The sequence below is a fragment of the Hipposideros armiger genome, unplaced genomic scaffold (genome assembly GCF_001890085.2).
Source record: "Hipposideros armiger isolate ML-2016 unplaced genomic scaffold, ASM189008v1 scaffold_1484, whole genome shotgun sequence".
Classification (NCBI taxonomy): domain Eukaryota; kingdom Metazoa; phylum Chordata; class Mammalia; order Chiroptera; family Hipposideridae; genus Hipposideros; species Hipposideros armiger.
This window is the reverse complement of record NW_017732834.1, coordinates 45,955-70,668: the sequence shown is the minus strand read 5'-3', so window position 1 is coordinate 70,668 and position 24,714 is coordinate 45,955. Positions and strand designations below refer to the sequence as shown.

Below are 24,714 nucleotides of genomic sequence, written 5' to 3'. Positions count from 1 at the left end.
GTTAGTTGGTGATATTGACTTCTATATCTCTGCTGATTTTCTATCTGATAGTTCCATTGATAGCAGCAAGAGACATGGAACACTTCATTAGGCCTTCTAAAACCATGTCTGAATAGTCCCACTGATTTTGGCCCTTCATAGTCTGTTCTATGCACTTTTTCCCCTAGTGTAATGTGCACATTGATTCCACAGTAGTATTAAATACTTCTTGTAGTTCACTGTTTTGCATCTCGGAACCCAAAGATTTTTTCACTGTGTGTCTTCTTTAGTTTTTCTAAAAAGTAAGAGTCTTTGAGTTAGTCTTTGAGTGAGTGGGCTGATCTCACACTCTCTTGAAAATATACCCCTGAGGCGAAATGAGTTTGTTTCAGTGAGAAGAGAAAGTTTTAATTTGTAAAGTTGTTGGTCATTCAAGTACAAGGACTGCTTATATTAGTGGGGAAAAGATCTGTACAGTTCTTGAGGGTAAAGGCCATGTATTTTTGTGGTTCCCATGGCCCTTCCTAGAATAGTGCCTTTCACATATTTGTGGAATGACTTAAAAATAAATGAATGAATCCCGGACAATGTGAGTCATCACAAAAACAAAGACGCCCACTCCGTAAACTGGTGCTCTTCTCAGACTTCATGAAGAGCCTGTAAAGCTAAAAGGGTTTCTGATTCTGCAGTGTTTATTACTGCTTCATTCCAGCCTGACTGTTGTTAAATGAAATGCTCAAGCAAAGAGCTCTGCATATAAAAATGAAACCTAACTTACTTTTAATTAAGTAAAAAATACATTTCAGATTCTACATGTATAACAAATTGGGAAGAAATGGACCATTTTAGACTAATACTCTACATCTTTTCCTAAACCTGAAGCTGATTTAATTCACCAAGACAAATTTAGATGTATTTATTACATGTACACTCATGCTGTATATGAAAGAAGACTATTATTTTACATAGTCATTTTTTTTCCATGTTTCATACCCGGTTTGAGCTGTGAAATGTCTAAGTTCATAGCAGTAGCAAGTTGATGACATGGATAGTGGGTTATTGTCCATAAGTGGGATACTGTGATTTTTTTTTTTTTTTAGTTAGATATTTTCTGTGGTGAGCCACAAACTGGGTGGCACCAGGATTACCACTGTTGGCACAATGCATATACTTTTTATTGGCCTATTGATTGACATGTGTTGAAAACATTAAGAAGAGTCAATTAGGTCTCATTGAATGCAAGGGTAGCTGTCAGGATCTGTCTTCTTCGCAAACTGCACATACACTGAAGCAACCATGTCTAAGGTACCTGCAGTTGGCATTGATCTCAGCACCACGTATTCTTGGGTGGGTGTCTTCCAGCATGGAAAAGTGGAAGTAATTGCCAATAATCAGGCAAACCAAATCATCCCAAGTTATGTCACCTTACTGATACCGAACGATTGATCGGTGATTCTGCAAAGAAGCAAGTTGCAGTGAACCCCACCAACACGGTTTTTTATGCCAAATGCCTCATTGGGCATAGATTTGATGATGCTGTTGTTCAGTCCTATGTGAAGCATTGACCCTATGGTGGTGAATGATGCTGGCAGGCCCAAGGTCCAAGTAGAATACAATGGAGAGACAAAAAGTTTCTATCCAGAGGAAGTGTCATCTATGGTTTTGACAAAGATGAAGGAAATTGCAGAAGCCTCCCTTGGGAAGACTGTTAACCAATGCTGTTGTCACAATACCTGCTTACTTCAGTGACTCTCAGCTTCAGGCTACCAAAGATGCTGGAACTAGTGCTGGTCTCAATGTACTTAGAATCATCACGGAGCCAACTGCTGCTGCTGTTGCTTATGGCTTAGACGAAAAGGTTAGAGCAGAAAGAAATGTGCTGATCTTTCACTTGGGAGATAGCATTTTTGATGTGTCTCAATTCTCACAATTGAAGATGGAATCTTTGAGATTACATATATAGCTGGCGATACCCACTTAGGTGGAGAAGACTTTGACAACCAAATGGTCAACCATTTTATTGCAGCGTTCAAGTGCAAGCATCAGAAGGACATCAGTGAGAACAAGAGGACTGTCTGTCACCTCTGTACTGCTTATGAACATGCTCAGTGTACTCTCTTCCAGCACCCACGCCAGTATTGAGATTGATTCGCTCTATGAAGGCATCTACTTCTATACCTCCATCACTCATGCCTGATTTGAAGAGCTGAATGGTGACCTTTTCCATAGCACCCTGGATCCTGTAGAGAAAGCCCCTTAGGATGCCAATCTCAACAAGTCCGAGATCCATTATATTGTCCTAGTGAATGGTTTTACCCGTATCCCCAAGATTCAGAAACTCCTGCAGGACTTCTTCAGCCCTGATGAAGCTGTTGCTTGTGGTGCAGCTGTCCAGGCAGCCATACTGTCTAGAGACAAATCTAAAAATGTTCATGATTTTTTACTGTTGGATGTCACTCCTCTTTCTCTTAGCATGGAAACTACTGGTGAAGTCATGACTGTCCTCATCAAACTCAATACTATAATTCCTACCAAGCAGACACAGCCCTTCACTACCTCCTCTGACCACCAGCCTGATGTGCTCAGTCAGGTTTATGAAGGTGAGTGGGCCATGACATGACCAGGGATAACAATTTGCTTGGCAAATTTGAACTCACAGGCATACCTCCTGCACCTTGTGGTGTTCCTCAGACTGAAGTCACTTTTGATATTGATGCCAGTAGCATCCTCAATGTCTCTTCTGTGGATAAGAGTACAGGAAAAGATTACCACCCCTAACAACAAGGATCTGAGCAAGGAAAAAATCTGGCGCGTGGTCCAGGAAGCTGAGAAGTACAAAGCTGAACATGAGAAGCAGAGGGACAAGGTGTCTTCCCAGAATTCACTTGAATCCTATGTATTCAACATGAAAGCAACTGTTGAAGATGAAAAACTTCAAGGCAAGATCAATGATGAGGACTAACAGAAAATTCTTTTTTTTTTTTTTTTAGTTTCAGGTGTACAAAACAACATAATAATTAGACATTTACTCACCTCACAGAGTGATTACCCCAACAAGTCTACTACCCATCTGACACACATAGTTATTACAATGCCATTGACTGTATTCCCTATGCTAAACTTTACACCCGTGACTGTATATTTTTTAAATTTTAGCTGACATTCGATATTATGTTTGTTTCAGGGGTACAGCACAGTGGTTAGGCATTTATATAATTTATGAAGTTATACCCCCAATAAGTCTAGTACCCATCTGATAACATACATAGTTTTTACAACATTATTGACGGTATTCCCCATAGTGTATTTCACATCCCAATGACTATTATATGACTACCAATTTGTTCTTAATATCTTCACCATTCTCACCCATCCCCCTAACCCCCTTCCATCTAGCAACCATCAGTTTGTTCTCTGTATCTATGAGTCTGTTTCTGTTTTGTTTGCTCATTTCTTCTGTTCTTAGATTCCACATATTGGTGTGATCATATGGTATTTGTCTTTCTCAGTATGACTTATGTTACATAGCATATTTTCCATCGATGATGTTGCAAATAGTAATATTTCAATCTTTTTTATTCCATTGTATAAATGTACCACAATTTTTATATCCAATTACCTATTGATGGGCATTTTAATTGTTTCCATATCTTGGCTATTGTGCATAGCACTGCACTGAACATATAGGGATGCATATATATTTTTGAATAAGTATTTTGGATTTTGGAAAAATATCCAGGAGTGGAATTGCTGAGTCATAAGGTGGTTCCATTTTTAATTCTTTTAGGAACCTCCATACTGTTTTCCATAGTGGCTGCACCAATTTGCAATCCCACCAACAGTGCACAAGGGTTCCCTTTCACCACATCCTTGCCAACACTTGTTGTTTGTTGATTTATTGATGATGGCCATTCTGATAGGAGTGAGGTGGTATCTCACTGTGGTTTTTATTTGCATTTCTCTGAAGATCAGTGATGCTGAGCATCTTTTCATATGTCTGTTGGCCATCTGTGTGTCCTCTTTAGAGAAATGTCTCTTCATGCCCTCTACCCATTTTCTAATTGGGTGGTTTGTTTTTTGGTATTGAGTTGTATGAGTTTTTTATAAATTTTGGATATTAACCCACTATCAGATGTATAATTGGCAAATATCTTCCTCATTTGGTAGGATGTCTTTTTGTTGTTGTTGATGGTTTCTTTTGCAATGAAAAAACTTTTTAGTTTGTTGTAGTCCCATTTGTTTGTTGTTTTGCTTTTGCATCCCTTGCCCGAGGAGATATATCAGTAAAAATATTACTAAGGGTAATGTCTCAGAATTTACTGCCTATTTCTTCTTCTAGGAGTTTTATGGTTTCAGGTCTTACATTTAAGTCTTTAATCCATTTTGAGTTTATTGTTGTATATGGAGTAAGAAGATGGTCGGTCCAGTTTCAATTTTTTTGCATGTATCTGTGCAGTTTTCCCTGCACCATTTATTTAATAGACTGTCTTTACCTCAGTGTATGTTCTTGCTTTCTTCGTCATTGATTAAGTGACCATATAGACATGGATTTATTTCTGGGCTCTCTGTCCTGTTCCATTTATCTATGTGTCTATTTTTATGCCAATATCATGTTGTTTTGATTACTATGGCTTTGTAATATAATTTGATACGAAATAGCTTGATACCTCCAGCTTTATTCTTTCTCAGGATTGCTGTGGCTATTCAAGGTCTTCTATGGTATCATATAAATTTATAGAATTATTTGTTCTAGTTCTGTGAAAAATGCCATTGGTATTTTGGGATTGAGTTGAATCTATAGATTGCCTTGAGTAGTATGGATATTTTAACTATATTAATTCTTCCTATCCATGAGTATGGTATATGCTTTCATTTATTTCTGTCTTCTTTAATTTCTCTCTTCAATGTCTTATAATTTTCTGAGTACAGGTTTTTTTTTCCCCCCTTGGTTAAATGTATTCTTAAGTATTTTTATGTCATCTGCAAATAATGACAGTTTTACTTCTCCTTTCCCATATGGATGCCTTTTATTGCTTTTCTTTTCTTTTTTTGGTCTGATTGCTGTGGCTAGGTGGTGAAAGTGGGCATCCTTATTTTGTTCCTGATTTATTTTTTTAAGATTTTTTTTAAATATAGCTAACATACAATACTATATTAGTTTCTGATGTACGTTATTATTCAACAGTACCCTCCTAGTACTGTACAGAGTTATTACCACATTATTGATTATATTCCCTGTGCTAAATAAGTGATCACCGTAAGTCCAGCAACATCTGACACTGTATCATGCTATCACAATATTATTGATCTTTTCTCCCCTTTTTAAATTTTTCAATTAGAGTTGACATTCAATATTATTTTATATTAGTTTCAAGTACATAGAATATTGGTTAGACATTTATATAATTTAGGAAGTGATCCCCTGACTAGTACACCTGGCACTATACATAGTTATTACCCTATTATTGTTTATATTCCCTATAGTTTACATCCCCGTGTCAATTTTGTAACTACCAATTTGTGTTTCTTAATCCCTTCACCTTTTTCACCCTGCCACCAACCCCCTTCCCATGTATTACCCCATAGATCTAGTACCCATCTGACACCATACATAGTTATTACGACATTATTGTGCTATACTGTACATCCCCATGACTACTATGTAACAACCAATTTGTACTTCTTAATTTGTACTTCAGATGGGAAGGGGGTGGGGATGGAGGAGAAGGTGAAGGGATTGGAAAGTACTAATAAGTAGTCACGATATAGTCACAGGGATGGGGGATATAATCAATAATGTTGTAAAGATTATGTAGCATACCAGATGGGTACTGGACATACCAGGGGGATCACTTCATGGACTGTGTGGATGCCTGACCACTGCACTATACACCTGAGGCTGAAGTAGATTTTATATATATATATATATATATATATATATATATATATATATATATATATATGGTCCCAGGATGTAAAGAAATATAGTCAATGGTATTGTAATAGCTATCCATGATGTTAGAGGAGTAGTAGATTGAGGGGGGCTGGGTTATCACTTGGTGAGGGATGTAAATGTCTAACTATTGCATTGCTTTGTACTCCTGAAACTAATAAATCAAGTGTACACTTTGGTGGCATTTATTACATTCACAGTGTTGTGCAGCCACTACCTATATTAAGTTTAAAACATTTTCATCAACAGTTGTTTCATTTTAATGCTTAAGTATCAATGGAGCCACTTTGAGGTTTTTTACTTAAAAAAAAAAAAGATTGAAACTTAAACAGTATTTTCTAACAGCCTCTGGAGACAAAATTCCATCACAGTTTTGTCTTTTGAATTTCTCATTTTCTTCCCATGAGTAATTGGGTTAAATGTACCTTTTTAGGCTAGCATTTCCTCTTTGGGAGTTTGCTTTTTGATGGTTTCGTTTTCTCCTGGCCTCCTGGTATATTCTTATTTTTTATACCATGAATACAGTGAGGCCTCTTGGTCGTGGATTTCTTTTTCCAGTGTTAGACATACATGTAAATGAAGCTGTCAGCTGCAGAAAGCTTATCACTTCTCTACATAGAACATGAAATTTGAGATTCCACTAATACCAGGACAGCACCTTATAGGAGATGTAAACTAGTGTGTTTCACCTTCCACAGAGCCTTTTTCCACAGGGTCAAAAGGGCAAACTCTGATTTTCTCTATTACACGGGCAAATAATTATAAACATATACTTCAAAAGGACCTTACAATCAGAGACAAGGAAACAATGCCACAGATTTACTAAAAGGAATGAGTGAACACCTTACAAATTTCAAACATTGTGTGGCTTACAGAAAAAGATATTTTAGCATTTAGAGGAGTGAAAAGAGTCCAATTAACACATTGTTTGCGGGAAACGAGTAAACTCGTCATATAGAGAAAAATGCCCGCTTTCAAAGTGTTAAAAACAAGTTAAAGAGCTTGAGTTGATATTATACACCCTTAAGAATAGCAAGAAGCTCCCTGCTGATAAGACTTTGGCAATACAGAGAGAACATGTTGTGACTGATCATTTCTTTTTAAAAATGTGAACACCAGAATTATAAGTTTCATATGTTTATGATATCAATATTTTCATATTTTGGAATTCTGCCATAAAGAATGAAATCTGTCATGAGATCAATTGTAGAATTGCAAAGGTCAGCAAATTCCATTTGTTAGCAAAATATTGTTTTTCATTCTTGGTTTTCCTGATTTCACATTTATTTAAGCCATTTACACAAATCTTTGTCAAAGTATTTATTTTTATTTTTATTTTTTATTTATTTATTTTTAAAGAAATTTTATTGGGGAACAGTGTGTTTTTCCAGGACCCCTCAGTTCCAAGTCAAGTAGTTGTTTCAATCTAGTTGTGGAGGGTGCAGCTCAGTGGCCCATGTGGGGATCAAACTGGCAACCTTGGTGTTACAAGCCTGCACTCCAGCCAACTGAGTTAACCAGCCGCCCCCTCAAAGTATTTTTTTAAACATTTACAGCTGACAGTTTGCTCATATGGTAAATAATTACTTTTCTCTAAAGACAGGCTCATGCTCATATCGGTTGTGTCCACATCTTCCAAGCTCCAGGTGCTATTCTTTTTTTTTCAAAAGATTTGCTTACACAGGACAGTATTTTGTAGATAAATCTTGTTAGCGGAGGCATTGCCCATAGCTCAGGGGACATGGTCTGTTGCTGTTTTATTATTCCTAAGCCAACTTTCCTGTTTCAAGTTTTCAAGGAGCCAAAATTCATTTATGTGAAGTCACACAGGGAGAGAAAACTCCTCACTGCTCATGACCAATGGAGAACAGAATTGGGACAGGGTGGGGGCTGAGAGTGGGTGGGGGTAGGGATTTCCCTCCCCTCTGTGGGAACTGATTGAGGCTCATGTACAGCAAACTTCCAGTCTTTGGGTCACCCATGAAGAGTTCCCCATTTTTATTATATAGGTTTCACCAAGAATTCATCCTGAGTATTTGTTTTACATTTTCTCTTAAAGCTTTCATATTATTTGCTCTGGTTTGCATCCATTATACCTTAGTTGTGACATAGGAGAAAAAAAAATGTCATAGTGGGAATCAGGAGGTTTTGGTTTTACTCAGCTTTGTCAGTAAGTAGCTAATCAGAGCTAATCAGTTAGCTTCTCATCCCTATCAAATGGGGATAATAAGAAGCCGGAGTAGAAGGAGCAGAGGTATCAGATCTACTTGTACTTAAAAGGCCACTCCCTCTGCCAGGAAGATGATTCTGTACATTCAAAACCGGTAACTCCTGCTCACCTCCTGCCTGAATGACTTAACGCTCCTTTAGTTCCTGTACCTCATAGTATCTTAGATATAGTGGGTGCCCCAAAATATTTTTTAAATTATGATGGTGACTTAGCCCTTGGAGTCTTTCTGAGATTCCTCATGTTTTATTTAAGCACCTGTCACCCATATACACACACATTCGAAAGCTTGGTTTTTCTTCTATCACCCTTCCCTGTACATTGTCAGCAGCCTTCTTCTCTCTTCTGTGTCTTTTCATACTTTGACCATTCTCTCTCTTTCTTCCTCTCCCTCACTCTCACCTCTGCCCTCCTGTCAGGATCCATGTTGAAGCCCATTTTCATCTGCACCTTGACACCCTCACCCACCTTTCCTCAAAAAGGCCTGCAGTTTGCCCCACTGACATGCACTCCTTTCCAGCCACCTTCGTCAGCTTCTACTGCAGGAATCCTGCCCATAGGTCTGTTGGGAAATAAAACTTCATTTTCAACAACTCTCTCCATTTTTTCTATCCCTGCACCCAGCACACTCACCTTTGTTTTAAGGGCTTTCCTGTTATTGACTACAGGAAGCAGATAGGTGTTGACAAAAGTTATAAGCATTATAGGAGTTAGATGTGTAAGAGTTTATGGATTACTGGTGAACTTGATTCAGATGTGAACTGGATAAGATCTTTGCCGGTACCTTTTCTTTGTCTATTTCAGTGACCCCTTTTTTATTTCTGAGACTAGCACTCCCAGGCCTTCTGCCTTCTCTTTTTTATCAGCCTAATCTGAAGCAAACTGATGATCTTTGGGCTACATGTGGATACAAACGTGCCTTGTCTGATTCTCATAGTCAGTATTTGGACCGCATAGTTGTTGGAGGTGTTTCACATTGCACAAGAACCCATATTTCTGGCTCTTTTTGAAAAATTGGAAGGGCAGCTGACTAGGGCAGATATCAGCCAGAGCTGAGGAATGGCTGCCCTGTCCAGGATACATGCTGTCTGCAGTCTCTCACCTCTGCTTCTTCTATATATCTAGGTTCCCTGAGTGGACCATGTTTGTGTCCAACCTTCACTTTTCCGGAGGACCTTCATGGCAGTAGCAGTGCACAGGGGTGACTTATAGGCCTCATACATGTCATGGAGGACTAATTGCAAGCCATGTAAGCGAAGGCCGTGGGCTTATTGTGCACAGTTGCAAGACAAACCTGCTACCTCTAGACCTTTCTTCTTTAAGGTCCTGGAGCTACCACTGCTGTTTTGGCAGGATAGTTAATATTTACTAGATTATTTATATGTACGTGGATTTCTATATAAAAAAAATCAATGTTCATTCTCATAGTCTCCATCCTCTTTTTATTAGAACAGTCATATTAGGTCATTCCCTGGTGAGGAATCCACTTGTATAGTTAAAATCATAAACTTCTGCAGATAATACCTTAGCAATAATTTAATTCCACATCCTCTTTTTAAAGTTTAGATACTAAAACCAAGAGAGGGGGATGCCTAGTCCAAAGTCTTCGAACTAAAACCAAAGCGTGACAACAAAACCCAGTTCTTCGCACTCCCAGCTCCAAGCTCAGCCCTAGACCTCACTATAAATGAAGCACCACTGATTTCTCTCCTGTCTAAGGGTACGGTCAAGTGGACACTCATGACACAGAATGGAGGAAATGGGCTTTAGCAGCCGTGCGTACTAGGGCTTAGAATCTAGGCCTGCCATTCTAATTGTTGTGCACACTTAAGTGGACTACTTCATCTCCATAAACTTTCTTTCCCTCATCTGGAGAGTAGGGGCCATAATTCCTACTCCATAGTCTTATGTGAACATAATTAGTATGTGCATAAGGCGCCTCCACGGCAGGTTCCTAGGTCCTCCTCTGCCACTTTGTCACTAGGTTAGATATTCTCCTCCAAAACTCTAGAGGCTAACAAGGAGTTAATAAATATTTTTAAACTTAGGCCAAAGAATGTCTGCACAGTGCCCAGCTTGGATTATGTGGTATGTCTAACTGGTTCATGTCGATTTTCATGCCACAGTGAGCCCCTTCAGGCATAAAAACAACCAGGGATTATTTGATTCTGTTCTTTCTTTTTTGGCCCTCTTGTGTTTTTATCAGACTCTAGTCCTCCCAAAAGCATTCTGTTGGGATCTATCAATGATCCCCCAGCGCTCCCCTACTGGGCCACCATTCAAGGACATCCTTCTGAATCTGCCCCTCTCAGTCATCATGAGCCTGATTCTCAGTTTTGCCATTAATTTTCTCATTGTCTGGAAGCTTCTTCTGAGCTTTGTCTTACAATATCACTCCATCCAGATCTTTCCCTCCTGTGAACTTCTCCTTATCATATAGGTTAGCATTTAATGGTTCTCTGATCATCTTCCATTAGTTTTCTCCTTCTCCAAATTAGATTGTGAGCATCTTAAGGGCCAAAAATTAAGTCTTCTGGCTTTATTATTATCACCCAAGTTGCTTAGCGATGTGTCAGGTACTTAGAGAGGTCTTTGATTAATAACTGAATTGTAAGGAACTGGGACACACCATGACAAAAATTAGCAACTCTTGTTCCATCTCCCCCAGAGCACTGCACTGCTTTCTTTCTCTGTCAGTTAAACATCTCCTCAACTACCACCCTCTTTTCCCTCAGATCCCACTGAGCGGTGAATGGAGTTCAGGGGATCCTTGCACTGCCTCCTGTTACCTTATTACTGTGACTGTCTCCCTCCCCACAAGCTGCGTGTATCCTGTCCTCTTAGTTATAAACAGAGGGGGAACTTGGACCTCCCATCTTCTAAGAGTGCTACAGCAAGTTTACAACTGTGCAAAGTTCCTCAGATTGAAAAGAATTAAAAAATATAACCAAGCCTTAGGAACTCAGGTCTTCCTCTGCTGCCATTCTATCAAAATGCCAATTTGATTCTTAGGAAAATGTCATCATCGAATTATTTCTAATTTTTTAAGAGGACCTGCAGCTCTCAGTGTAGAATTGCTTTCTGATGCCATTTCCTAGGATTATAAAACCTAGATATCAGAGCGAGATTTTACTGGTTATAATCTGAATCTCTATCCTTTGAAGTTATTCATGGATTTTTTATTTTATAAACTTATTTACAAATAAAAATTATTTGTAAATATTTTTAAATAAATTATTCACAGATTTGTTATTATTTTGCATTGAATAACTGCTGTGAACTGAGACCTGAGTGGGCACCATGGAAGATGGAGATGACTATAAGACATGGATGGCATTTATGCTCACAAGCGTCTAGGGATAGGCAAGGCCCCAAGTCCAAGGCCGGGAAGGACGCTTGGAACCAAACTGACCTGCCTCAAGGTTTAAGACAGAAATACCAGTGTGATTATTTGGAGGTGAGAGCAGGTTAATGAGCCATTGTCCCATTGTTCCAGCTGCATAGAATGCGTAGTAAAGAGAATGACACGAGACTTCGGGATGTCTGACAGAATAGTTCCAGAAGGCAGTAACAGCAAATGTACTTCAAAGAGCCCAGAACAAATCGCCCTTTAGGTCAGTTTTTAAATCAATAGCAGATCAGGCAGTACAAGAGGAAGCCTGTTTTCCAACCAAACAGTGAACAGTGTGAAAAGCCTACGCTCCCACAGTCTCTGGGGAGTAATTAGAACTTGTTCAGTAATCAGCCAATTTGTATTTCTGAGAATGATTCCAAACACAAAATGATAAAAGTTGAGTAAAGTAAACTAAACCATTGCTTCATAATTGAATAGCATAATTCAATTAGAGAATCTGACAGAAATGCCAAAGGGTTTTGGTGGGGTTTTTTTAAGTGATTTAAAGGCAATGCTATTAAAATAAAAATAACTCATGGCTAAAAATATATACTGAAGCATTTTATCTTACTGGGGACCTGAAAGTGGTAAAATATCTAAGGAGGAGGCTAGTCCCCATTAGACCAGTAAATTAATTTTGGAACTCTGAAGTAATTGTTTGATTTCTTTTGTCTGTATAGCCAGTGCAGATTTTGAGGATTGTTTCCTTATTTTAGTTGTTGGCAAAACAGTGTAAACATCTAGATTCTGGTTACTGTATTTTTATTATAAAACACAGAAAACATACTTCCATTAAAAGAAATGGAGGGTTAGGATAAAATGTGAATAAACAATAGTTTTTGGTCAAATTCAAATACAATCTGTTATTTATCCTGCATTGGAAAAATTAGATAATTCTATATTTACACATATATAGCAACCCTAATAAGTGATGAGAGGGAAAGATTCCTCTAGATTGCTTTTTTGTTTATTTTGTTTTGTTGTTTTATCCACTGTGCAAACACAAGAAAGGATTGAACAATATCTTACCAGACTGTACTTTTTCCTGTAATATCACTTTTGATCTTTAAGGTTCCTTCCAGCTTTAAGAGTCTTTGATTCACTGGTCTCTAAAGTATGTGCTGGGAAATTCCATCAAAGCAGGGCTGCCTGGAGCCGACCCTGTTGGCCCTAGAGCATAGATGTTCTCAAGGGGAAACCCAGGACAAGATGACGTAGTGTGTGACTAACCTGCAGAGTGTTGCCTGATTAGTGGTAACTCAGAACTTCCCCTAACTCTGCTAAGACAGCCTTGGTGACCACTAACTCTGGCATTTGTATTTCTTTGTAACAAATATGGAGGAGATGGGTGAAAGGGGAAGGGGAATAAAGTCAATTATATTGTGATGAGCTTTCATGGTGACAGATAATTACTAGAATTAGTGAGGTGATCACATTGTAAGGTATAAAAATGTTGAACCACTACATTGTACACCTGAAACTAATATAACCAATATAATAAGATTGTATACCAATTATACTTATATACTTAAATAAAAAAGAAAAAATATTACAAACAAGAACAAATATGGAGAACTAATTATTACTTAATGAGCAGCAAAATCCTGTGCTTTCTACAATAACATAGTAGCTGGCTCTAATAAGACAAAATAACTGTAAAATACCTTATAAAAGTTTAGTTCCAACTCAACTTCTTACTGAGTTGGATGATATTATTTCCTTAAAGTAGAGATTTTCCAGTTACCATGATAGTCATCAAAAGATCCAAATCATGTTTACATGGAAGTTCATATGATAAAACAATAATCAAGTTAAATTTAGTTAAATGTTTTAGTTATTTTCACTTCTTATCACTTTCACTCATTAAAAGTGAAGACTAAAACACTTAATTTAGTTTCTGAATTTCAGTAATAAGGAATAATAAAGAATCTTAATTTTGTTTTATATGAAAGAAGTGGGATCTTCAAGATTCTTGGCTAATTTAGGTACTCCCACTATCCCACATCCTTTTCTGAATTGGCTTTCTGATCATAGCGTGGCCAGATCAGCACACAGTATTCTAAATATATGGTAAGAACAATTCCTGTTACTTTTTTCAATTTCTTTGTTTATATAATGAAGAACTTTGCACGTTTTTATTTCTGCTAGACACTGTTGGAATTGGAACTTTATCTTCCAGATTTGTAGAACTTTTCACTAAATATGGAATGATATTCTGATTTTTTGTTTCCCTTCTGGTCAACAAAAACTTTCTTTTCTTTGTAGAAGTTAGGAATGGAAAAAGTAACTAACTTTTCCTCGTGATATTTTATAAATACATAATTCACAAATGAGTACTCACATGGCTAATGGAATTGTTTCTCTTCTTTTTTTTTTTTTTTTTTAAATTGGGGAATTGTGGAAGGGGAACAGGCAAGTTGTTGTCCTTCAGTCTTAGTTGTGGAGGGCGCAGCTAGCTCAGCTCCAAGTCCAGTGACACCACTCAGCTCAAGGTGCTGTGTTTACTTAGTTGCGGGTGGGCGTAGCCACCATCCCATGCGGAAGCCGAACCTGCAGCCTTGTTGTTAAGAGTGTGTGCTCTATTTCCTGAGCCACCCGGACGGTACCTCAGCTCAAGGTGCCACGTTCAGTCATTAGTTGTGGAGGTATAGCTCACCATCTCAAACAGGCCACCTAATTATTAGGAGCACGTGCTCTCATCAGCTGAGCCATCCTGCCACCTGTTGGCAGCTCAGCTCGGGTGCAGCTCACTGGCCCATGTGGGAATCAAACTAGCGACCCTGTTGCTCAGAGCTCACACTCTTAAGCAAGCTCTTAACCAACTGAGGCACTCGGCCAGCCCTTCTCTTACTTTTTTAAGAAATAGATTTTATTTTTTAGAGTAGTTTTGGGTTTACAGAAAAATTCAGAAGGCACAGAGATTTCCCATGTACCTCTGTCCCCATATATGCATAACCTCCCCCATTATGAACATCCTCTATTAGAGTGATGCATTTGTTAAAATTGATGAACCTACATTGAGACATCATTATTAACCTAAAGTCTGTCATTCACTCTTGGTGTTGTTCATTCTATGGGTTCTTTTTTTTCTTTTTTTTTTATTATGGGTTCTTGACAAATGTATAATGACAGAATAGTGTCACAGCCTTGAACATGTCTGTGCTCTGCTTATTCATCCTTCTTTACCCCCTAACCTTTGGCAACCACTAATCTTTTCACTATCTCCATAGTTGTGCCTTTTCCAGATGTCATAGTTGCAATCATGCAGTATGTAGCTGTTTCAGATTGGCTTCTTTCACTTAGTAATATGCATTTAGTTTTCTCCATGTCTTTTCATGGTTTGATAGCTCATTTTATTTTAGTGGTGAATAACATCCCATTGTCTGGGTAAACCAGTTTAGTTATCCATTCATCCACTGAAGGACATCTTGGTTGCTTCCAAGTTTTGACAATTATGAATAAAGCTGCCATAAACATCTGTGTGCAGGTTTTGTGTGGATAAAAGTTTTCAATTCCTTGGGTAAATACCAAGGAGCACGACTTCTGGATCATATGGGAAGAGTTTGTTTAGTTTTCTGAGAACCTGCCAGACTGTCTTCCCAAGTGTCATTTGGCGTTCTCACCAGTACTGGATGAGAGCTCCTCTTGCTCTACAGCTTCATCCGCATTTGGTGTTGTCAACAATCAGATGTTGACTGTTCTTATGGGTGTGAAGTGGTATCACGTTGTTGTTTTAATTTGCCTTTTCCTAATGACATATGATGTGGAACATCTTTACATATGCTTATTTGTCATCTGTATATCTTCTTTGATGAGGTGTCTGTTAAGATCTTTGGCCCATTTCTTAATCAGTTTGCTTATTTTCTTATTGTTGAGTTTCAAAAATTCTTTGTATATTAGGGATAACAATCCTTAATCAGATATGTCTTGTGCAAATATTTTCTCCCAGTCTATGGGTTATCTTTTCATTCTCTTGGCAATATCTTTTGAAGAACAGAATTTTTTTTTAATTAAGTCCTGCTTATCAATTATTTATTTAATGGACCATGCCTTTGGTGTTATATCTAAAGTCATCACCAAACCCAGGGTCATCTGTATTTTCTTCTATGTTATCTTCTAGGAAGGTCATAGTTTTGCATTTTACATTTAGGCCTATGGCCCATTTTGAATTAGTTTTTGTGAAGGATTTAAGGTCTGTGTCTAGATTCTTTTTTTTTTTTCATGTGGATGTTTAGTTGTTTCAACAGCATTTGTTCAAAAGGGTCTCTCTGCTCCACTGTGTTGCCTTTGCTCTTTTATAAAATATAAGTTAACTTTTTGTGGCTCTATTTCTGGCTTTCCAGTCTGATCTTTTGATTTAGATATTTGTCTATTCTTTCACCAGTACCACACTATTTGGATCACTGTGTCTTCATAGTAAGTCTTGATGTTGGGTAGTGTCAGTCTTTCAACTTGGTTATTCTCCTTTAATATTGTGTTGGCTATTCTGTGTCTCTTGGCTCTACATATACGAGGCTTGACAGTTAAGTTGGCAAACTTGCCACAGTGCACCATTGGCGGCACTGTATAAACAGCTCAGTAAGGTTTCATAACCTTGGTATATCAGTGTCTCACAGCTGGTTCGTGTCTATGTGTCTATGTGGTGTCTTGTGTTAATGTAAATGGTAATGTGTTTCTAATTTTAAATTCCAATTGTTCAATAGGAAATTAATTGACTTTGGTGTATTAACTGTATACCCTCTAACTTTGTTATAATCACTTCTTAGTTCTAGGGATTTTTTTTTGGTTAATTCTTTCACATTTTCTACATCAACAATCATGCCATTTGCAAACAAAGACAGTTTTGTTTTTTCCTTCCCATTCAGTACACCTTTTATTTCCTTGTCTTATTACATTAGCTAGGATTTCTAGTACAGTGATGAAAGGAGACATCCCTGCCTTGTTCTTGCCCTTAGTGGGAAAGCTTCTAGTTTCTCATCATCAAGTATGATGTTAGCTACAGGTTTTTTGCAGATATTCCTTTACCAAATTGAGGAGGTTTCCCTCTCTTCCCAGTTTACTGAGACTTTTTATCATGAATGGAGGTTAGATTTTATCAAATGTTTTTTTCTCCATCTGATCATGCGATTTTTTTCTCTAGCCTATTGATGTGATAGATTACATTAATTGATTTTGAATGTTGAACCAGCCTTGTATACATGGCATAAACCCCACTTGATTGTGGTATATAATTATTTTTTTTAATTATTGGATTTGTCTACAAATTTGCCTATTGTAGGTACTTAATATTACTGGAATTATATAATATTTGTCTTTTTTTGGTCTGGCTTATTTCATTTAGCATAATGTTTTCAAGAGTTATAGATGCTGTATCACATATCAGAATTTCATTCCTTTTTAAGATACGAGCCTTTTAAAAGCAGGAGCCACTCAATTGATTGCAGGATTTCAGTCTCAGACCAAAATGGGATGAAAAATCAGGAACCTAGATGTAATTACGTGTGGTGGAGCTCAAGCTGAGGCTCACTAGACACACAGGAATGCAGGGGCTTTCCATATACATACCAGATCCAAGCCTAAGGCAGAAATACTAATTCCAGTTGACAGGCCAAGCCCCTGGAAAGGCTGGTGTACCTGCCAATGTTGGTTAGATTGACTTGGGACATAAGCAGGGCACAGTCTGTCAAGAGAAAAATATCTTCAGACAAGAACTGACTATAGGATGGTGGTAAACAGATGTTATCAGCAAATAAAACTAATTATTAATGTTTATTAGCCGGACCACATTTTCAATTAATCCTCAAAACAAAAACAAACTAGGGAAAAAAACTCTTTGAGATCAGAACTTTAATTGCAAGTATTAAAAATTCAGATTTAATATGCTTAAACAAAAAAAAGAAAAGTTTGTAAGACTGGTAATACAGTGATGATTAAGACAGATCCTCTCCTGCTCCTTCTGCCATCCTGATCTCAACTGTGTGCAGCAATAACATTTCCACCTTTGAGGATATTAGGAAATACAGTTACATATTTTAGCTCTGGAAACTGCATTCAGTTCTAGGAGCCACACTTTTAAAGGGCCACTGACAAATTGTAGCATGTTCAGAGGGAAATGACCCAGATGAGGAGGGAATATGAAACCAAGTTATATAAGAAACAGTTGGAGGAAGTAGGGAGATTTAGCCTAAAGAAGAGAGGGTCAACCAGAAAGTATTACAGAGACCAGTTTTCAGATTCTGGAAAAGATACTCCATAGGCTAGGGGCCCATCATGCTCTGCCCACTGGAGCCTCTAGGACAAGGGCCATTGTGGGGGAGATACAGGAAAAACATAGAAAGGAACTTGACAAAAGCCATGCCAAAAGCAGTGGACCTCATTGGAGGCCCATACCAAGCCCCACATCTCTGGAGCTATCCTAATGGAGGATGCCAGTCAGTGCTCACATCACGGTTCCTCCAGGGCTTCCCAGATGCCCCATGGCCATAACATCTCTTTCCCTTGTACTCTCACCTCTGAGGTGCTTCCATGGTTTTCCCTTGTAGTTTAGTTCCATTTATATATACATTTCTGTCTCCCATGAGTGATTCTCTGGCCTTTCAACCTAATGTATCCTTTTTATGACACACATTTTATAACACACCCTTTCCCATCCTGAAATGAAATCTGTAGTTAATATAAACTACCTATACAGCACATAATTCCGAAAATGCAATATAATGCCCTCGTAAGACAAAGAAAGTAATTTGTAATCAAATGACATGTTTTACAATATCTCCAGGCATGACTACACCAAGAGACAGAGTCAAGGAGATAGATATGCAATGTGGACTCGCCATGATAGGACAGCTATAATGCAGACAGATGCAGGCGCCTGGTACTGGTAATCCAAAAACTGAGTGGGTTTGCTATCCATGATGTCATGTTTATCTTTTCTCTTTTTTTCAATTTATAACTTTAAAATTTTTTAAATATATTGGGTTGTCAGAAAAGTCATGACGCATTTTTGCAACAAAAAACAAAAAAATATATATCATGACTTTTCCGACAACCCAATACATAACATAAAATTTGCCATTTAGCCATTTTTAAGTGTACAGTTCTGTGGCATTAAGTACATTCATATTGTTGTACAACCGTCACCACCCTCCATCTACAGAACTTCCTCAATCCCCCAACTCATGATGTAATTTTCTTAAATGTTGAACAGCTCTTGGTAAAGGTCCAAACAAAACCAAGTATAGCCTTCCCTCAATTTCCATGGTAGTTCTATTAGGGAAAATTCAGTGTATATATGAAACATGCCAAAAAAAATATTTTGTCTTTCTTTGTGAAACAGAATTAGATCTAAGCTCACATAATTATAAACAGATTATCAGCCATGTGGATGTCCAGTGGGACATAGGGTAGTACTTCGTTGTATTAAGTAGTCCCAAATATTGCAAAATGTCTGTACCCATGGCCCTGTCCGCTGAGAGCAAATAGCACACCTCAGTCACTACAACAACCAGAAATCATCCTGTTACTTCTCTGATACCTTGCCATCATTGAAAACCAGACGCCATAGTATGTAAACTCTGGCAAGGCAAGACCCAGTTTTGCTGTCTTTAAACTTCCTTAGTATCTGGTACAAAAGGCACTCAGTGTTTATTAAAGTAGAGAATGCAGTAGAGAGTATGCCCAGAGAGCCAGCCAGTATCTGTAATGCAGCTTTTCTAAACCCAATCTATGGCACATTTTCAGTCTTTACAATAGTCTAAGAAGTTAGCAATTACGGATTCGTGTCCCTCACTGCTCATATCCATTAGGTCACCAGACCGTATCGCTTCTGCCTTTCCCAGCTCTGGCGTCCTCTATTTCCCCTGCTCCAGCCTCCCTTTATGCTTTCATCCGGGCCATTGTAATAGCTTTGTTTCCTGGCCTCTGTGCTCCCCGCTTCAGACACACAGTGAACTCTGAACATTCCACAGGTGTGCGAAGCCTTCCATGCTTTAGTAATGTCACTCCCTTTTGCCTAGAGGAATTATTGCCTGTTTCTCCTGGAAAAACTCTTCCTCGTGCATCAAGACCCAGCTTAAATGTCTCTTCCTCAGGTCCCAGACCTGAGACAAGATTTCTCAGTCTGTGTCTCTGTTCATATCCTTGTGGCATTCTTGCGTTAAATTTTATTTGTATTCACATGCCTGTGGTCTCTGCCAGTCTGAGTACCTTGAGCAGAAGTTCATTGCTCAGGCTTTAGAGTCGGTGATGAGAGTTTTAATCCCACATGATTTAATAGCCCTGTGATCTTGGGCAAGTTCTTAATCTCTTCAAGCCCCCATTTTCTTATCTGTAAAATGGAGATAATATAATGCTTAGAAACTGTTCAAAACATAATTTGAAATGTTAATCATTATCATTGGCTTTGTATCTGCCCTACACCTCATAATGAGCATAGCAGAGAAGACGCTGACCAGCAATTTTGAATGAAGGACTGCTGATATTATCAAGTTTTGAGATTTTATTATTTAGTCACAAAAATGCATGTATACTTAGCAATGACAAAGCCAATTTTGTCATGAATAAATTTATCCATGGAATATATTCTTAAAAGAAAAAAGTTATCTATTTTCCCTTCTAACTTCTCTAGGTACACTGAAAAACATTTATTCTGAAACAGTAATGTAAAACCCTTGGAATTAAAGAGTCTGTGCCCATTGTGGAAAATTATACGCTAGAAACTCCTCTATGTTTTGGATTTTGATTTGTATCTTTCAGAGTGTGAAGTGTGGAAAGTGTCACCTTGCTGTCACTAATCTGGGCTGGTGACAAACAGGGAACACCACCAGTACTGTTGAACCAAACTCAGTAACTATCCTGCAATTGTCTCACTTTCAGATATAGATATATAGATATAGATATACTCGTAGATATATTCATATATTTTATATATATATTCTGATTCAGCTTAGGGCTCAATGGTTTCCTTGCTTTAAAAAATCTTCCTTGTATATGTCTTAAGTGCTGTTTGCAATATAAAACTAAGTCTTGTATTTTAAAAACTTCCATAGCTAATACTTTGCTAGATGTTTAAACCTGACATTAAATCTCCATGGACTAGAGCTCTCTGGTTTCACTGTTTGCAGCTAGTAAATGTCACTCTAAACATTGTGGCTTTCACTCACACTTAAGAGCTTTCATCTGCAGTGGGTGCAGCGTGTCAGAGAATTCTTTGTGTGCTACTCCAGTGAGAGGGGAAGAAGACTAAGCCTGGCCTTTAAACGGAAAAAAAAAACTGCTTGGAAGGCAAAGATGACTGTTTTTATGTGGTGTTTGTGAACACACAATCCTGAATTCTACCATGTACTCTTAAAAAGCAGCTATTAGATTGTCGGAAAAGTCATGATGCGTTTTTGCAACGAAAAACAGAAAAAAATACATCATGACTTTTCCAACAACCCAGTATATTAGCTCAGTCGGAACAGGGTCTCCACTGAGTTCATTCATGGTTGCCAGCCAGACAGCTCCCCGTCTTTTGTGACTGGAGGAGAGTAGAGAGAAGAGGTCGGAGATGCTGTCCTTCAAGTTTCACTTTTGCCTTCAAGAGGAATCTTGGCATCTTCTGGCTCCTCAAACAGTTTTCAACCTGGATGTTTTATTTCTTAGTTCCTGAAGGCTATGGGCACACAGATCGGCTCCCACTTTTCATCATCTTGACATGAGGTAGAAAATCAGTTTAGGGATATTTTCATAGCAAGTGATTTACCTCCTGTTCTTTTGTCTCCCCTGTATATTCTTTGTTTGAACATACTTTTATTTCTGAGCCCTGCAGCCTTTCGTCCTAGGATTTTTATGTTCATTCTTTCTTTCCCTGCCTCCTTCCCATCCCTCAACCCCCTGCATCCCTGTTGGGCCTTCATCCTTCTCTTGGTCCCCAGTCCCTTTTGTGTACATCCTGCTGCATGCTCAGCTGCCTGCCTTTCTCCTCCCCCATCTGTTACCTGCACTGCTGGTGCCACCGCCTCTCCTTCTCCACGTCCTCCAGGTCCCTCCTCACGTACCTCGAGGGCTCAGTCAGTATTGGCCCGTGATAAAGCCGACAACCAGGGGACCTGCTACACTCGTCCCTAGCCACTGTTGTAGACAAATAGATCATCAGCTAAGTTCTTAGGCATACATGCAGTTTTAAGGTGATTAATGCCTACACCCACCAGTGTTTCCAGTTTCTGGCAGCCATACTGATATGTGAATTGAAGCCTGGAAATAGAACATTCCACTGAAGTGGAATTTTAGAAAACCATAGGCTTTTCTGTCAGACATAGATTCAAGCCTTTTACTGTCTTGCTTATTAGCTATGTGGCCTTGGACAAATTCACTTATTCATTTAACACTTATTTATATGCTGTCTAAAATATGCCTTGTATTTGGCTTTTGGGGAGACACTTAATAGCCCTCTGTCTTCCTCTCTTATGTTCACAACCAGCTGAGAAATAAGACCTAGAAATCTAATGATTAGCTTTATCAACTGATAAAAGTCGGATTGGAAGCTTCTGTATGCAGCCACCATGGGCTTCCTAATCCTTCTCCCCTAAATCAGCTTGTAGGCCTGCCTCTCTCTCTTCTCCTCACACAAGTCAAGGTTCAGAGAGCAGACGCATGTTGAAGTCAGACAAACTGAAAACGAGTGAAAAAGCCCGTGGGGCCTGGCCGTGCTGCGCATCCTCCGTCTGTTCTGTGCTCGCTGGGGGGGGCAAGCTGCTCTTTCTCCCTGGGGAAGGGCAGGGTGAGAGTCTGCAAAGAGACTCCACGCTTCCTCCCTGGGATCTGGACATTCCCTTCCCTCCAGGGATACTGGAGGGTTGAGTATCCCCTCTTAACTCTAAGGATTGTATTTAACCAGAAATTACCTAGTGAAAATAAATAAGTATTGCTGGTGTGAACAGAATCACCTGAAAATGGAATTAACAATGTAGAAGGGCCCTAGATGGGAGTCGGGAGGCCATTAGGAAAGTCAGACTCATGCACACCCACAACCCAGATGAGATGTGAACTTTTGGATTTTTATGCTCACTGTAGAAGCATATCCTGGAATTTTGTTACAACTTGTGGTTTTTGCCTTTATAAGCTCTGGCTTTCCTTGTCTTCCCTGGAGCACGTGTCAGGTTTTTGCCTGAATCTGTGTCTCCCAGGTTTGAATCCTTTAAGACCCAAATAAACTTTTTTTCACCTTGCATCTTCAGTTCTTCCTTGTTCGACACTAGTCTTTTTCTTCACCTGTAAAATATGGATAATCATACCTATCTTTTTTTGTGGCTGTGGAGACTAAAATGAAATGAGATACTATTTACAAAGAATATGAGTACCTGTTAACTGTCCTTTGATGGGGACCAGCTTGAAATAGGATTGGTCATTCAATAGCCTGATACGTCTCTGTTGCCCTCTCTTTCTAAACCCTAGTTTGGTCATTTTTCCCCTCTTCACTCAAAAAAGAAAAAAAAAGTGGGAATACTGGTTCCAAAGTTTTTGATTTCCAGTAAGCATGGGTTGAACTAACCCACCCTGGCCAAATCTTGTCTAATTCTGACTTGTGTTACAAAACTCATTAGTCTGTGCAAAGGAAGCATTTGGAACAATTAAGCCTATTTTAGAACTACAAACCAGTTGTACCTGAAGGATCACTGAAGTACAATACGTGGCTACAAACAGGAATTATTACATGAGAAATAGATGTCTTAAGTCCTCACATTAATGCTGTTGTATTAACTTGAATGATACTCATGAGTTTCTCTATTACCATAGAAAATAATTCAGATAAGTCTTGAAACCACGTGATAAAGAAAAGCAGTATAGATAGTAGTGTGTTTTAAGAAAGAGCTTTTAATTCAGGGTATTTGGACTGTTTGTTTTTGCATTTTTTCTTTTTTGTTATTTTTTACCTTTTTTTTTTTAACCTACTGTGGACCTTTTTTTTTTTTTTAAAGCATCAAGAAATCATTGACAATAAATGATAACATGATCAGATTTGTATTTTAGGGAAAAGTTGGTATAACAGCACTATGGAGAATAAAACTGAGGAGGAGGAGGGGAGACTGGAAAAGCAGGTAGGGGGGTTTGGGGGAACCGGTGAGAGGGAGAAGACCACACCAGGTAGTGGGGTTCAAGAGCAGGATCCAGACTTAAGAGGCTTCAGGAATAGAATTGGCAGGGTTTGGGTGTGAGAAGGGGGAAAGAAAGAAATGTACCCGGTAAGGGGGCTGTTTCCTAAAGTTAAAATAATACAATTTCAAATGGCAGTGCTGCCAGAGACCCTTCCCCAGGAAGATTCGAAGGTTAGCCTGGGGAATCCAGCCAGCCTAGGAAAGAGAACTGGAGCCAAAGGAGAGATGGACTTGGGCCAGTGAGAGGAGCTGGACCGGTCCCCAAGAAGCGAGCCGGAGAGGGAACCCCCAGCAGGTTAAAGCTCCAGGTATGGTGTAATACAAACATTTGCCTTCCACTGACTGGGAAGAGAGAAAGAGAAAGTGAGAGGGGGGAAAAAAGGTAGAAAAAGAAGCCAGTCACTGTGTTGGGGACATTGGGGGCCTCATGCTTTCGAGAATACCAGGGTGTCGTAGACCCTCCTGCGTCATTCAGTAAAGCACGTGAAACCTTAGTTCAGTTAAAAAAAAAAACACATATCTAGCAAAAATACTTCATTGGATATTAGCTAGATGTTTTTTATATTGTGGATTATATATTTTCTTTGGGTTTTATAAATTGCATTCTTTTACCTTAAATTGCCTGGATGGAGGGAATTTAAGACTTGAGATAGGCTCTCTCCTCTATTTTTATAGAATGTTACAAGAACTTTTAGATTTTAAAAGAAGGATCTATGAACAGGGAACAAGAAAAGATCAGTGAGTACTCCTGCAAGGTAGAAGGGGAAGATGCAAAGAAAGGGGGATGACTTTATGGCTTTAGAGCAGTCCATGGTGTTCTTCTGTCACCCTTTTATATCTGTGAGGTATGACAACTAAGTTTGCGAGCTCCCTAAAAAGGTGCTACACACCTCATTGCTGAATATCACTACAGTCACCTTCGAAGTACTCCCCTTGGGAAGCTATGCACCTACGCCAGTGCCTAGTCCACCCTTCAAAGCAATTTTGGAACTCTTTCTGGAATGGCCATCAGAGCTGTTGTCATATT

The 24,714-nt window shown here is 38.7% G+C and overlaps 1 protein-coding gene and 1 pseudogene across 1 annotated transcript in view; both read left to right on the top strand.

Moving 5' to 3' along the window:
• The window catches only part of ALG14 (ALG14 UDP-N-acetylglucosaminyltransferase subunit), an 83,243-nt gene that overhangs the window by 38,134 nt on the left and 20,395 nt on the right, over positions 1 to 24,714 (top strand). The gene's annotated exons all lie outside the window — the stretch shown is intronic.
• Positions 1,276 to 2,941, top strand: LOC109377632 (heat shock cognate 71 kDa protein pseudogene; annotated as a pseudogene).